Genomic DNA, 12,255 nt, shown 5'->3' with positions numbered 1-12,255 from the left:
TTCGAACCAGTCAGCGCCTGTCTGAGAACTGGCAAGGAATTAAGGCTGATATTGAAACTGTTGACCTTGAATTAGTTGAGGCAAATCGATTCTTTATGAGGTGTTGGTATATTGTTTTCAGAGACACTGTCATACTTTCTTAAAATATGATTTGTGCTTGTTTTTGTTTTGTTCAATAATTTGGGGAATCTATTTGGAGCGGGTGCAGTTGGTTAATATCTGTGCCTCTTGCTTGGCAGCTCCCCGGGAAGCAGCAGCTCCATTCCTGTCGAGATCTGCGGACACAAACAGGATATCCAAACTATTGCGCACTGCTGCCATCTCCTGGTTGAACGCGAGTTCTACAACACGGTAACGCTGTATTCGTAACACATTTCAATTGGAGCAAAAGAACATTAACATGGTTAAATATTATCATTGTAGTAATCATCTTGAAATCCCCAGATATCTGATTTCTGACTGAGCTACCCAGCTCTACCCGATCTATCGGAATATGAAAGATTCCCATTACAGCCATATTGGTTACAAGAATAACGAATCCCTGATTTAATACATTCACCTGCTTCATTGTTTGTGTATTCGTTCTATAAATACAGAGGGGGCAACATTGCCCAGGGACAGGTGGTGGTATAGTGGTGACTGTCCCAGCATTTGACCCAGATTCAGTTCCTGCCCATCACAGTGGTGAATTATTTAATTAGATACCGCAGGTCCGGGCAGAAAAGGAGTGGACACTCTTCAAATAAAATTCACCAATTGTTTTCATCACCCATGGGTTCCTTATGTAATAACCAGCATCAATTTGTTTTGAGTGGAAACTTAGTTTAAATAAACGACAATCTTCAACATTAATAACTAAGTTCTCTGTCTGCAACAATAGTAAATAGGTGGGTTAAACGGGACAAAAATACGAGCCACGCAAAGTTCCGTTTACAAAATGAGCTTAAAACACTCCTAGTGGCTGAATAACTTAATCACTAAGTAAGTTACATAATTAATACCAGTAAAAAGTTATTACTGAAACAGGATGAAAAGGGCAGCATCAGGGCACAAGGACAAGGTAATGTCTCAGACCAGAGTAAGAGTCCAATGTAATGACACACAGAACATCAGAAATATATTGCATAAATACATTTATTGTGGACTGGTGCCATCTCCTGGCTGAGCGGGAGCCGTGTGACACAGACACTTTCATTCAGGAGCGTTTTAAATTGGAGTGAAATGCACACAAACAACACGAATTTCTTTCTGCTCACTGTGCCAGTTATAGTGATCTGTATTAAACGGCAGGAGCGGGATCCGCAGTCTTCACCTTGTTTTAAAATAATTTAGAGTACCCAATTAATTTTTCCCAATTAAGGGGCAATTTAGCGTGGCCAATCCATCTAGCTTGCACATCTTTGGATTCTGGGGGCGAAACCCACGCAAACACGGGAGAATGTGCAAACTTCACGCTGACAGTGACCCAGAGCCGGGATCGAATCTGGTACCTCGGCGCCGTGAGGCAGTCGTGCTGACCACTGTGCCGCCATGCTGCCCTCGCAATTTCGTTGTTGAAATAAAATCAAAAGAAACAATTTTTGTCCCTTGCTTTTCGTACTGGGATCATGGGTAAATTGGGTTATTTTTGGTTTGTTGGCCTCCACTGCGAACAGAATAAAACACATACGGGACCAGTCTTTGCCGTTGCTGAGTAAGCACTGTGCAATAGTCACTCCGAACGATTCTTTTTTTTATAGAATTTTACAGTGCAGAAGGAGGCCATTCGGCCCATCGAGTCTGCACCGGCTCTTGGAAAGAGCACCCCACCCAAGGTCCACACCTCCACCCTATCCCCATAACCCAGTAACCCCGCCCAACACTAAGAGCAATTTTGGACACTATGGGCAATTTAGCATGGCCAATCCACCTAATCCGCACATCTTTGGACTGTGGGAGGAAACCGGAGCACCCGGAGAAAACCCACGCACACACGGGGAGGATGTGTATACTCCGCACAGACAGTGACCCAAGCAGGAATCGAACTTGGGACCCTGGCGCTGCGAAGCATTTGTGCTATCCACAATGCTACCGTGCTGCTCCTGTTATGAAGCTGCTCTTCAAGCATTCTCTTTCTCAATCTGCTGAAGGCTGAGCTGACACATTGGAGGTGAGGGCGAATCCTGTCTGCTGGATCTGCCTTTTTCCAGTGGTGGCTTCCGATCATGGAAAACGGTCCACATTTTCCACGATCTCGCCATTTTATTCTGTGTGCCATTTCTATGTGAGTGTTGACAACATAATTCAGCTCTTGGTATTCACCGTGATTCAGGGACAGCACGGTAGAATAGTGGTTAGCACTGTGGCTTCACAGCGCCGGGTCTCATGTTCGATTCCCACTTGGATCACTGTCTGTGTTCTCCCAGTGTCTGCGTGGGTTTCTTCCGGGTCCCCAGTTTCCTACCACACTCCAAAGATGTGCAGTTTAGGTGGATTGGCCATGCTAAATTACCCTTAGGTTAGATGGGGTTGCTGGGATACGGGGAAAGGGTGGACGCGTGGGCTTCAGTGGGGTGCTATTAGAAGAGCCGGTGCAGATTCCATGGCACGAATGGCCACCTCTGCACTGTAAATTCTATGATTCTATATTCCCTTAAAAAATGCATCATGAGTAAATGAATGAAAATCGCTTATTGTCACAAGTCGGCTTCAAATGAAGTTACTGTGAAAAGCCCCTAGTCGCCACATTCCTGCGCCTGTTCGGGGAGGCTGGTACGGGAATTGAACCGTGTTGCTGGCCTGCCGTGAATCTGCTTTAAAAGCCAGCGATTTACCCCAGTGTGCTAAACCAGCCCCTGTCTGCTTTTTAGTCTAAACCAGTCATCTCACACGTCTCCAGACTGAACATCATCTTTCGTCGTTTGAAGTTCTAGACTGTCCACGTATCAGTTCAGAACATTTCCAAGTTTGTACCATCATCAAACTTTGAAACTGTTCCCTCTACACCATGATCTAGCACATTGTTATATACCAGGGAAAGCAAATATTCCGGTAGGAACCCTTGTCGAACACTACAAACCTTCTTCCAGTCCGAAAACTCTCTACTGGCCATTATATTCTGTTAGTGATTATTCAACCACATTTATATCCATATTGCTACTGTCGCTTTTATTCCAGGAGCTGTAACATTTCGCCAATTCTGTGCAGTTTTGGTTTCCTTATTTAGGTAAATACGGTTCAGAGGAGGTTTCCTCGATTGGTCCAGGAATGAGCGGGTTTTCTAATGAGGAAAGGTTAGACAGACTGCACTTGTTTCCAATGGAGATGTGAAGAGTGACAGTTGATTTGATTGAAGTACATCAGATTTTGAATGGTCTTGGCAAGGTGGAGGTGGAAAGGATGTCACTGCTTGTGGGTGAGACCAGAACTACTGGGCAGTTAAAAACAAGGATGTCGCCCTTTTCGGATGGAGATGTGGTAATTTCTCACTCCCAGAGAGTTGTGCGACTTTGGAACTCTGCCTCAGAAGGCGCCGGAAGCGGGACATTGATTATTTTTAAGGCGGAGATTCAGCAAATAAATCAAAGGTTTATCGGGGTTACATACAAACCCATTCAGCCAACTACCTGGATGCGCAAGCTTTCGTTTGTTTTTCTTGATATCTGAGGACAAATTCAGAGTCCTACACCATGATGAAACGGTCTTTAAATGTCGCGTTCGTTTCTTCGCGTGTTCTGTCCTGACACATTCTCTGGAGCTCAAACTTGCTCCCGATTTCAGTCAATGACACCGCATGGATCGTCCTGATTAAACATAAACAGAGCTCGTCCGGGATTTGAACCTGGGAGCTCTCGCATTTATATCGTTAACGGAAGTCCCTAAGCGAGAATCATACCCCTAGACCAGCGAGCCAACCGACAGGCAAACGTCACTCAAACCAGCTTATCATTGCGTCCCGAAGCCTATTGTATCAGCTCAATACGCTTTTTAATTCCTGTTCAATTTTGTTTCGTTGTTGAAATAAAATCAAAAGAAACAATTTTTGTCCCTTGCTTTTCGTACTGGGATCATTGGGTAAATTGGGGTATTTTTGGTTTGTTGGCCTCCACTGCGAACAGAATAAAACACATACGGGACCAGTCTTTGCCGTTGCTGAGTAAGCACTGTGCAATGGTCACTCCGAACGATTCTGTCATGAAGCTGCTCTTCAAGTATTCTCTTTCTCAATCTGCTGAAGGCTGAGCTGACACATTGGAGGTGAGGGCGAATCCTATCTGATGGATCTGCCTTTTTCCAGTGGTGGCTTCCGGTCATGGAAAACGGTCCACATTTTCCACGATCTCGCCATTTTATTCTGTGTGCCATTTCTATGTGAGTGTTGACAACATAATTCAGCTCTTGGTATTCACCATGATTCAGTCAGTGGTGGTCTGTGGAAAGTAGGAGTCAGTCTGTGGAGCTCTGTCTCCCATAGACTTGACGTTCAGAGTGACCATTACACAGTCCTTGTGGCGACAAGGTCCCATTTGCACATTGAGGATTCGCACCATCCGGTTATTTGACACTACTACCCTGCTATCAATTTTGAAATACAATTGCTGCATATTTCAGTCTCTGACACTATATGGCAGAGTCAGATTCATTCCATATTTGTAATATACCAATCATTCTTCGGCTTGTTACATATCTTCTGCAACAATCTGTCTTTGGGATTCAGTTAAATCGCTTTGCGAGTGTCTCTGGGACTGTATGAGAGTCTGTCATTCATTCAATATCTTTCATACTCTGAAAATCTCTGTGAAGGTTGAACTAAATCTGTAATGATCAATCTCTGTAATTGTTATTGAGTGGAAAAAATCATTATGTTGTTTGCTAGTTTCCGTTAAAACGTCTGCATATCAGAATCATGACAAAACCTTCAGTGGCAGTGGGCATGCGCGTGTGTTGGGGGAGGTGCATATAGATATTTGGGTGGTGAATGACTCTTTATCTGTCAGCCCCTGCTGTGCACAGGAACAAGTCTGACAACACCAGGTTAAAGTCCAACAGGTGTGTTTCAAACACTAGCTTTCGGAGCACTGCTCGTTCCTCAGGTGAATGAAGAGGTATGTTTCGGAAACATATATAGAGGCAATGTCAAAAATGCAAGACAATGCTTTGAATGCCAGCATTTGCAGGTAATTAAGTCTTTACAGGTCCAGAGATTAAATGAAAATGAGAATGATAATCGCTTATTGTCACAAGTAGGTTTCAAATTAAGTTACCGTAAAAAGCCACATTCCGTCGCCTGTTCGGGGAGACTGATCCGGGAATTGAACCGTGCTTCTGATCTGACTTGATCGGATTTTAAAGCCAGCGATTTAGCCCTGTGCTAAACCAGATAGGAGTGACCCCAGGTTAAAGGGGTGTGAATTGGCTCACACCAGGGCAGTTGGTAGGATTTCGCAAGCCCAGGCCAGATGGTGGGGGATAAATGTAATGCGACATGAATCCAAGGTCCCGGTTGAGGCCGTACTCATGTATGCGGAACTTGGCAAGAAGTTTCTGTTCGGCGATTTTCATTGTCGCGCGTCCTGAAGGCCGCCTTGCAGAACACTTACCCGGAGATCAGAGTCTCAATGCCCTTGACTGCTGAATTGTTCTCCTACGTGTTCTCTGGTGTGACATGTGAATATTCGATTCATTCTCTATCTGCAGACTCTGTTGCTTTGTGTGGCACAGGTCTCCCCAGACCAACGAGCCAGCCGCTGATTTGATCTCACTTGAAGCAACTTTTAATTGCGTCCAAAGCCCATCAGTTTCCCTACACAATTATAGATCAGAAATATGAAAGGACAATGTGACATTTATCTCTCTGTTCTGGAGCTGATCAGAAGCAGCGATGTCAGTTTGCACCACTCGCCAAGTCGGTCTGTGGATGCGCCTCGCCAATCACGTGGGTAATGTAATTCTGCCAGTCAGTGGGTTCAGTTGGCATTTTAGGAGAAATTCGAAGTCATCATGACTTCATCAGTGGCCTCATGGTTAAGGTGTGAGTGATGTTTATCATGATGTGATCAAATGTGTGTCTATTTCAGTCTTTCCGCAGGGAGTTTTCATACTGAGGAGAAACATGTTGGACATGGTCTGGGAATGTTTCACTCCGGTCCATTCCCAACATATCCTGCCCTGATGGGATGGGCTTTTCCTTCCAATCGTTGCAGAACACTTTTTGAATATTGATTAATATTCGTTAATTATCATTTATTAAGTATTGTTTCATATGTTTAGTGTAGTTTATTTAAAAATACTAATTACCAGACGCGATAAATTTTTACTTTCATTCCCGAAACAGCCAAATTGGGTGAAAACCATCAATGAGATGCAAAGGGAGCCCCGATTATTTGTGTGGTCAGTGGTTTGTTTATGGAGCTGAGTAAATATTCCGGAGCAGAGCGGCTGCGAGCGGGGTTCGAACCTCCGCGGGGATACAATAATGTGGGTTTGTCGTTTGTGTCCACACATTTGGCGAGGAATGGAGCTGCTGCTGCCCGGTGAGCTGGGCAAGCAAGAAGCACAGATATTGACCAACTGCACCCGCTCCAAATAGATTACCCAAACTACTGGACAAAACAAAAACAAGCACAACTGGTCTTTTCAGAAACTATGTCAGTCTCTACGAAAACAATATGCCAACACAGCTTCAAGATTCGATCTGCTGTAAGAATTCACTATGAACTGCCTCAATGTCAGCCGTAATTCCTTACCAGCTCTCAGATAGAAGCTGGCTGTTTAGAAGTTTCCTTCACTTTTCTAGTTCCGGCTCAGTAAAAATCAATCACACCCCCATGATCTGCTTTTCTCCTGTTCTCAGACACATCCACTTTCTACAAGTGCGCACGAAATGATTTGAGTCAGACTCGTTCTCTCTCGATCCCTTTATCCCAGAGCCACCTCACAACCAGGAATGGAACTTCTTACAGAGCAAGAATGGAATAGTTTGTCGATTCTTCCACTGATTCACGATCGTCCATCACCAGGACGTATTCGTCCAAAAGAGTTGGGATGAGATGTGGCTGAGTTTCACTGTGTATCCAATCAGTCCCCGGAGAAGCACAAAAACAGTGAGTGAGGGAGAGAGAAAGAAACATACAGAGAGACAACAGAAAGAGAACAAGAAAATATTTTTAAAAAATGTTCCATTTCTGCCAAGATCTTTTTACACAGAAATACATTCACCTGAATGAAACCGAACCACGTTTCCATTCGCTGCCGTTGCTGCTTCTCCTTCCGAACGTTGCAGGAAACTTTATTATTTATTGATTGTTGCTTTGAGTGTGAACTCCTTATTTATCTTTATGTTTCGTTTAGTTTCCAAAAAGGACGTTTTTCTAAAAAACTGAATTCGATAAATGTTAACACCGTTAACAGACAACCAACCGAAATTCCGATTCATTGTCGAGCCGGCAGCTTTTCCGGGGAGTTGAACAAACATTTCGAATCACACTCGAATCTGCCGGGGGGGGGGGGGGGGGGGGGGAGGCGCTATTGGATTTGAAGTCCAACGACTTGACCACTCGGCCATCACAGCTGCATAATTCAACAGTAATTTGGTCGATAGAAGACATTCTAAAACCGGCCTGGAATCACTCCAGGAAGTAATTGCATTCAAGCGATCAAAGCGGCCCCGGGGTTTATGTGAGGAGGGGTTGAATCTTGTGGAAAATAACCATTCAATTTGGAAAGAAGCCTTCAGATATTCGAAAATCTGAGTTCCCTAAACGCACAATTCCACTGATTAAATAGTTTGTGTAACAACATCAGTTACATTGGAAATATATTAGAAATTCATGTTCCTTTTCAAATGCAGCAGCACTAAACTTCCCAGTCTGGATGAAAATTAAAATGATGAATCTCGAAATTAGAGCACCGAGGGAGACCAGTGGAGACCGAATGGTCACGTGATGACGCAACTAAAATGATCACGTGTCTGGATTCCTGCAATTCTCCCCGGATCGCGGTCAGAGCACAAGCCAGGAGGAGCAGCTCAATTATTAAATCAATTATTTTTTTATTACAACTCCCAGGTTTCCAGTGATTCAAAGACGACCATTTCTACATGGTGTCAGTAGTGGACATTTTAGCAGAAGCATTTGAATGCATCAACCTCCTTGCTTCATAAAATCGTAGATTCTCCAGCGCAGAAAGCCATTCGGCCCAACAAGTCATTACTTACCCTCCGAATGAGCACCGCAGCCACTCTCCACAGCTCGGCTAGCTCAGTCGGCAGAGTCGTGGGTTCGAGCCCCATGTTGGGCGCTTCCTTACTATTATCGGTAAAGATTGATGCTGAATGAACTGTCTTCACAACAAGAAGGCAAGGTTATGTCGCTGGGCTGGGAATCCAGAGGTCTGAACTAACCCTTGGTGACAAGATTTAACAAATCTGGAATTGAAATTTCGTCGCAGTAATAGCGCAGAAAGGTTCTGCTTTAGGCGGATCAATTTCCACAACTGGGAACACATTTACACAACAGGGAACGATTTGACACAACCACAGTGAAGATCTGTCACCAGCAGAGTGACGGTTCCGACAGAGAAAGCACAGTTACACAGCAGAGAGCACAGTTGCACAGCAGAAAACACATTTTCCGAAAAAAACAGTTTCTTCATATCGGCACCTTTTCTGTGTGTCATTGTGTGTGTGTCCTGATAGTCTCTTCCTGCATTTCTCTGTGTCTTTCTCTGTCTGTCACAGCCGTGATGATGTTACGGATTCATCTCACTTTTCCCAAACAGTAATTGTGATTGACAGAAATATTTCCACACTGACATTCAGTACCAATGTCTGATAAAGACTGCATTCCACAAAAAGTACCAGCCATTGACTCATAATAAAGGCATCCTGCTCTCACAACCTGTTCCAGAGACTGAGGTGCAGACTGTTCCCTCCACTCGCGAACACTACCTGTGATTTACAGAAACAGAACAAATCTCAGTCAGGTGAGTAGCAGAGTTTGATGGGTACGACATGTATTCCACAATCGCCTTCTCTGCGCCAGATAATCAGATGCAGTCGGCATACGGCGTCTGTGTTGTTTTAACAAGAGTTTTACACAAGAACCGGAACACATTTACACAATATCAGGGTATAAGACGGAGGAGCAGAAGTAGACCATTCAGCCTATCGAATGTGCTCTGTATTTCAATGAGATAATGCTTGATCTGATATATGACGTGTTATGACCTCATACGGTGGCACGTTGTCACAGTGGCTACCTCACAGCGCCCGCGATCCGGGTTCAATTCCAGCCTTTGGTCACTGACTGTATGGAGTTTGCACTTTTTTTCTGTGTCTATGGGTTTCCTCCGGGTGCTGCGATTTCCTCGCACGTCCAAATGTGTGTGGGTGAGATGGAATGCCCATGCTAAATTGCCCCTTTGTGTTTATAAAGTTGGGGAGTGCGTTACAGGGATGTGGTTGGGGCATAGGGACTCTTTCAGAGTCGATGGGCCGAATGGCCACCTTTTACATTTTAATGATTTCATGATGATCCTCATGCCCACTTTCCCGGCTTTTCATCTCTAGATTTCATGATTAACCTTTAAAACCAATACTCCAACTAAGCCTCAGGTACCAGTAACTCCTCAATGGACGCTAATTTTCCGGCAGCCAATCATTTGATCAGTCTGAGGGAAGTCGCATCCTGGAAACATCATAAATTGATCCAGTTCCAAAGTAAATTAAGTCGCTTCACTCCCTGATAACCAGAGGCTGCTTTCCCCGTTGACGGTGAGATCTGACTGATGGTGATTTAACCTGAGGATCACGATACCTCAGGCGAATGGCAAGGCTGTGAAGGCGGGGTTTTCCTGATTCAGTTCTATTGTAACCGTGTGATCTTAATCTAAATAACCTGGTTCTCACTCTGTTAATATTGTCTCACGCTGAGGCAGACCTCACCGGTTGGATAGACGAGTGATCGTTCTTCAGTCTTGTCATGGACGAATCCGCTAAATACAAGACCATAAGACCATAAGAAATAGGAGCGGAAGTAAGGCCATTCGGCCCATCGAGTCCACTCCACCATTCAATCATGGCTGATTTCAACTCCATTTACCCGCTCTCTCTCCACAGCCCTTAATTCCTCGAGAAATCAAGAATTTATCAACTTCTGTCTTAAAGACACTCAACGTCCCGGCCTCCACCGCCCTCTGTGGCAATGAATTCCACAGACCCACCACTCTCTGGCTGAAGAAATTTCTCCTAATCTCTGTTCTAAAGTGACTCCCTTTTATTCTACGGCTGTGCCCCCGTGTCCTAGTCTCCCCTGCTAATGGAAACAACTTCCCTACATCCACCCTATCTAAGCCATTCATTATCTTGTAAGTTTCTATTAGATCTCCCCTCAACCTCCTACACTCCAATGAATATAATCCCAGGACCCTCAGACGTTCATCGTATGTTAGGCCTACCATTCCTGGGATCATCCGCGTGAATCTCCGCTGGACACGCTCCAGTGCCAGTATGTCCTTCCTGAGGCGTGGTGCCCAAAATTGCTCACAGTATTCTAAATGGGGCCTAACTAATGCTTTATAAAGCTTCGGAAGTACATCCCTGCTTTTATATTCCAAGCCTCTTGAGATGAATGACAACATTGCATTTGCTTTCTTAATTACGGACTCAACCTGCAAGTTTACCTTTAGAGAATCCTGGACTAGGACCCACAAGTCCCTTTGCACTTCAGCATTATGAATTTTGTCACCGTTTAGAAAATAGTCCATGCCTCTATTCCTTTTTCCAAAGTTCAAGACCTCACGCTGAATTTCATCAGCCATTTCTTGGACCACTCTCCTAAACTGTCTAAATCTTTCTGGAGCCTCCCCACCTCCTCCATACTACCTGCCCCTCCAGCTATCTTTGTATCATCGGCAAACTTAGCCAGAATGCCCCCAGTCCCGTCATTTAGATCGTTAATATATAAAGAGAACAGCTGTGGCCCCAACACTGAACCCTGCGGGACACCACTCGTCACCGGTTGCCATTCCGAAAAAGAACCTTTAATCCCAACTCTCTGCCTTCTGCCTGACAGCCAATCGTCAATCCATGTTAGTACCTTGCCTCGAATACCATGGGCCCTTATTTTACTCAGCAGTCTCCCGTGAGGCACCTTATCAAAGGCCTTTTGGAAGTCAAGATAGATAACGTCCATTGGCTCTCCTTGGTCTAACCTATTTATTATCTCTTCAAAGAACTCTAACAGGTTTGTCAGGCACGACCTCCACTTACTAAATCCATGCTGACTTGTCCTAATCCGACCCTGCACTTCCAAGAATTTAGAAATCTCATCCTGAACAATGGATTCTAGAATCTTGCCAACAACCGAGGTTAGGCTAATTGGCCTATAGTTCTCCATCTTTATCCTTGTTCCCTTCTTGAACAGGGGGTTACAACAGCGATTTTCCAATCCTCTGGGACTTTCCCTGACTCCAGTGATTTTTGAAAGATCATAACTAACGCCTCCACTATTTCTTCAGCAATCTCCTTTAGAACTCTGGAATATAGCACATCTGGGCCCGGAGATTTATCAATTTTTAGACCTCTTAGTTTCTCTAGCACTTTCTCCTTTTTGATGGCTACCATATTCAACTCTGCCCCCTGACTCTCCGGAATTGTTGGGCTTTTACTCATGTCTTCTACAGTGAAGACTGACGCAAAGTACTTATTTAGTTCCTCAGCTATTTCCTTGTCTCCCATCACTAGATTACCAGTGTCATTTTGGAGCGGCCCAATGTCAACTTTTGCCTCCCGTTTGTTTTTAATGTATTTAAAGAAACTTTTACTATCATTCCTAATGTTATTGGCTCGGCTACCTTCATATTTGATCCTCTCTTTCCTTATTTCTCTCTTTGTTATCCTCTGTTTGTTTTTGTAGCCTTCCCAATCTCCTGACTTCCCACTACTCTTTGCCACATTTATAGGCTTTCTCTCTGCTTTGATGCAGTCCCTAACTTACTTTGTCAGTCATGGCTGCCGAATCCCCCCTCTGACAATCTTTCTTTTCTTTGGGATGAACCTCTGTGCTGTGTCCTCAATTACTCCCAGAAACTCCTGCCATTGCTGTTCTACTGTCATTCCCACTAGGCTCTGCTCCAAGTCGATTTTCGTCAGTTCCTCCCTCATGCCCCTGTAGTTACCTTTATTTAACTGTAACACGTTTACATCTGATTCTACCTTCTTTCTTTCAAATTGGAGATTGAATTCTACCATATTATGATCACTGCCTCCTAAGTGCT

Source organism: Scyliorhinus torazame, chromosome 24 (genome assembly GCF_047496885.1).
Source record: "Scyliorhinus torazame isolate Kashiwa2021f chromosome 24, sScyTor2.1, whole genome shotgun sequence".
NCBI classification, from domain to species: Eukaryota; Metazoa; Chordata; class Chondrichthyes; order Carcharhiniformes; family Scyliorhinidae; genus Scyliorhinus; species Scyliorhinus torazame.
Note: the sequence above shows the minus strand (reverse complement) of the source record.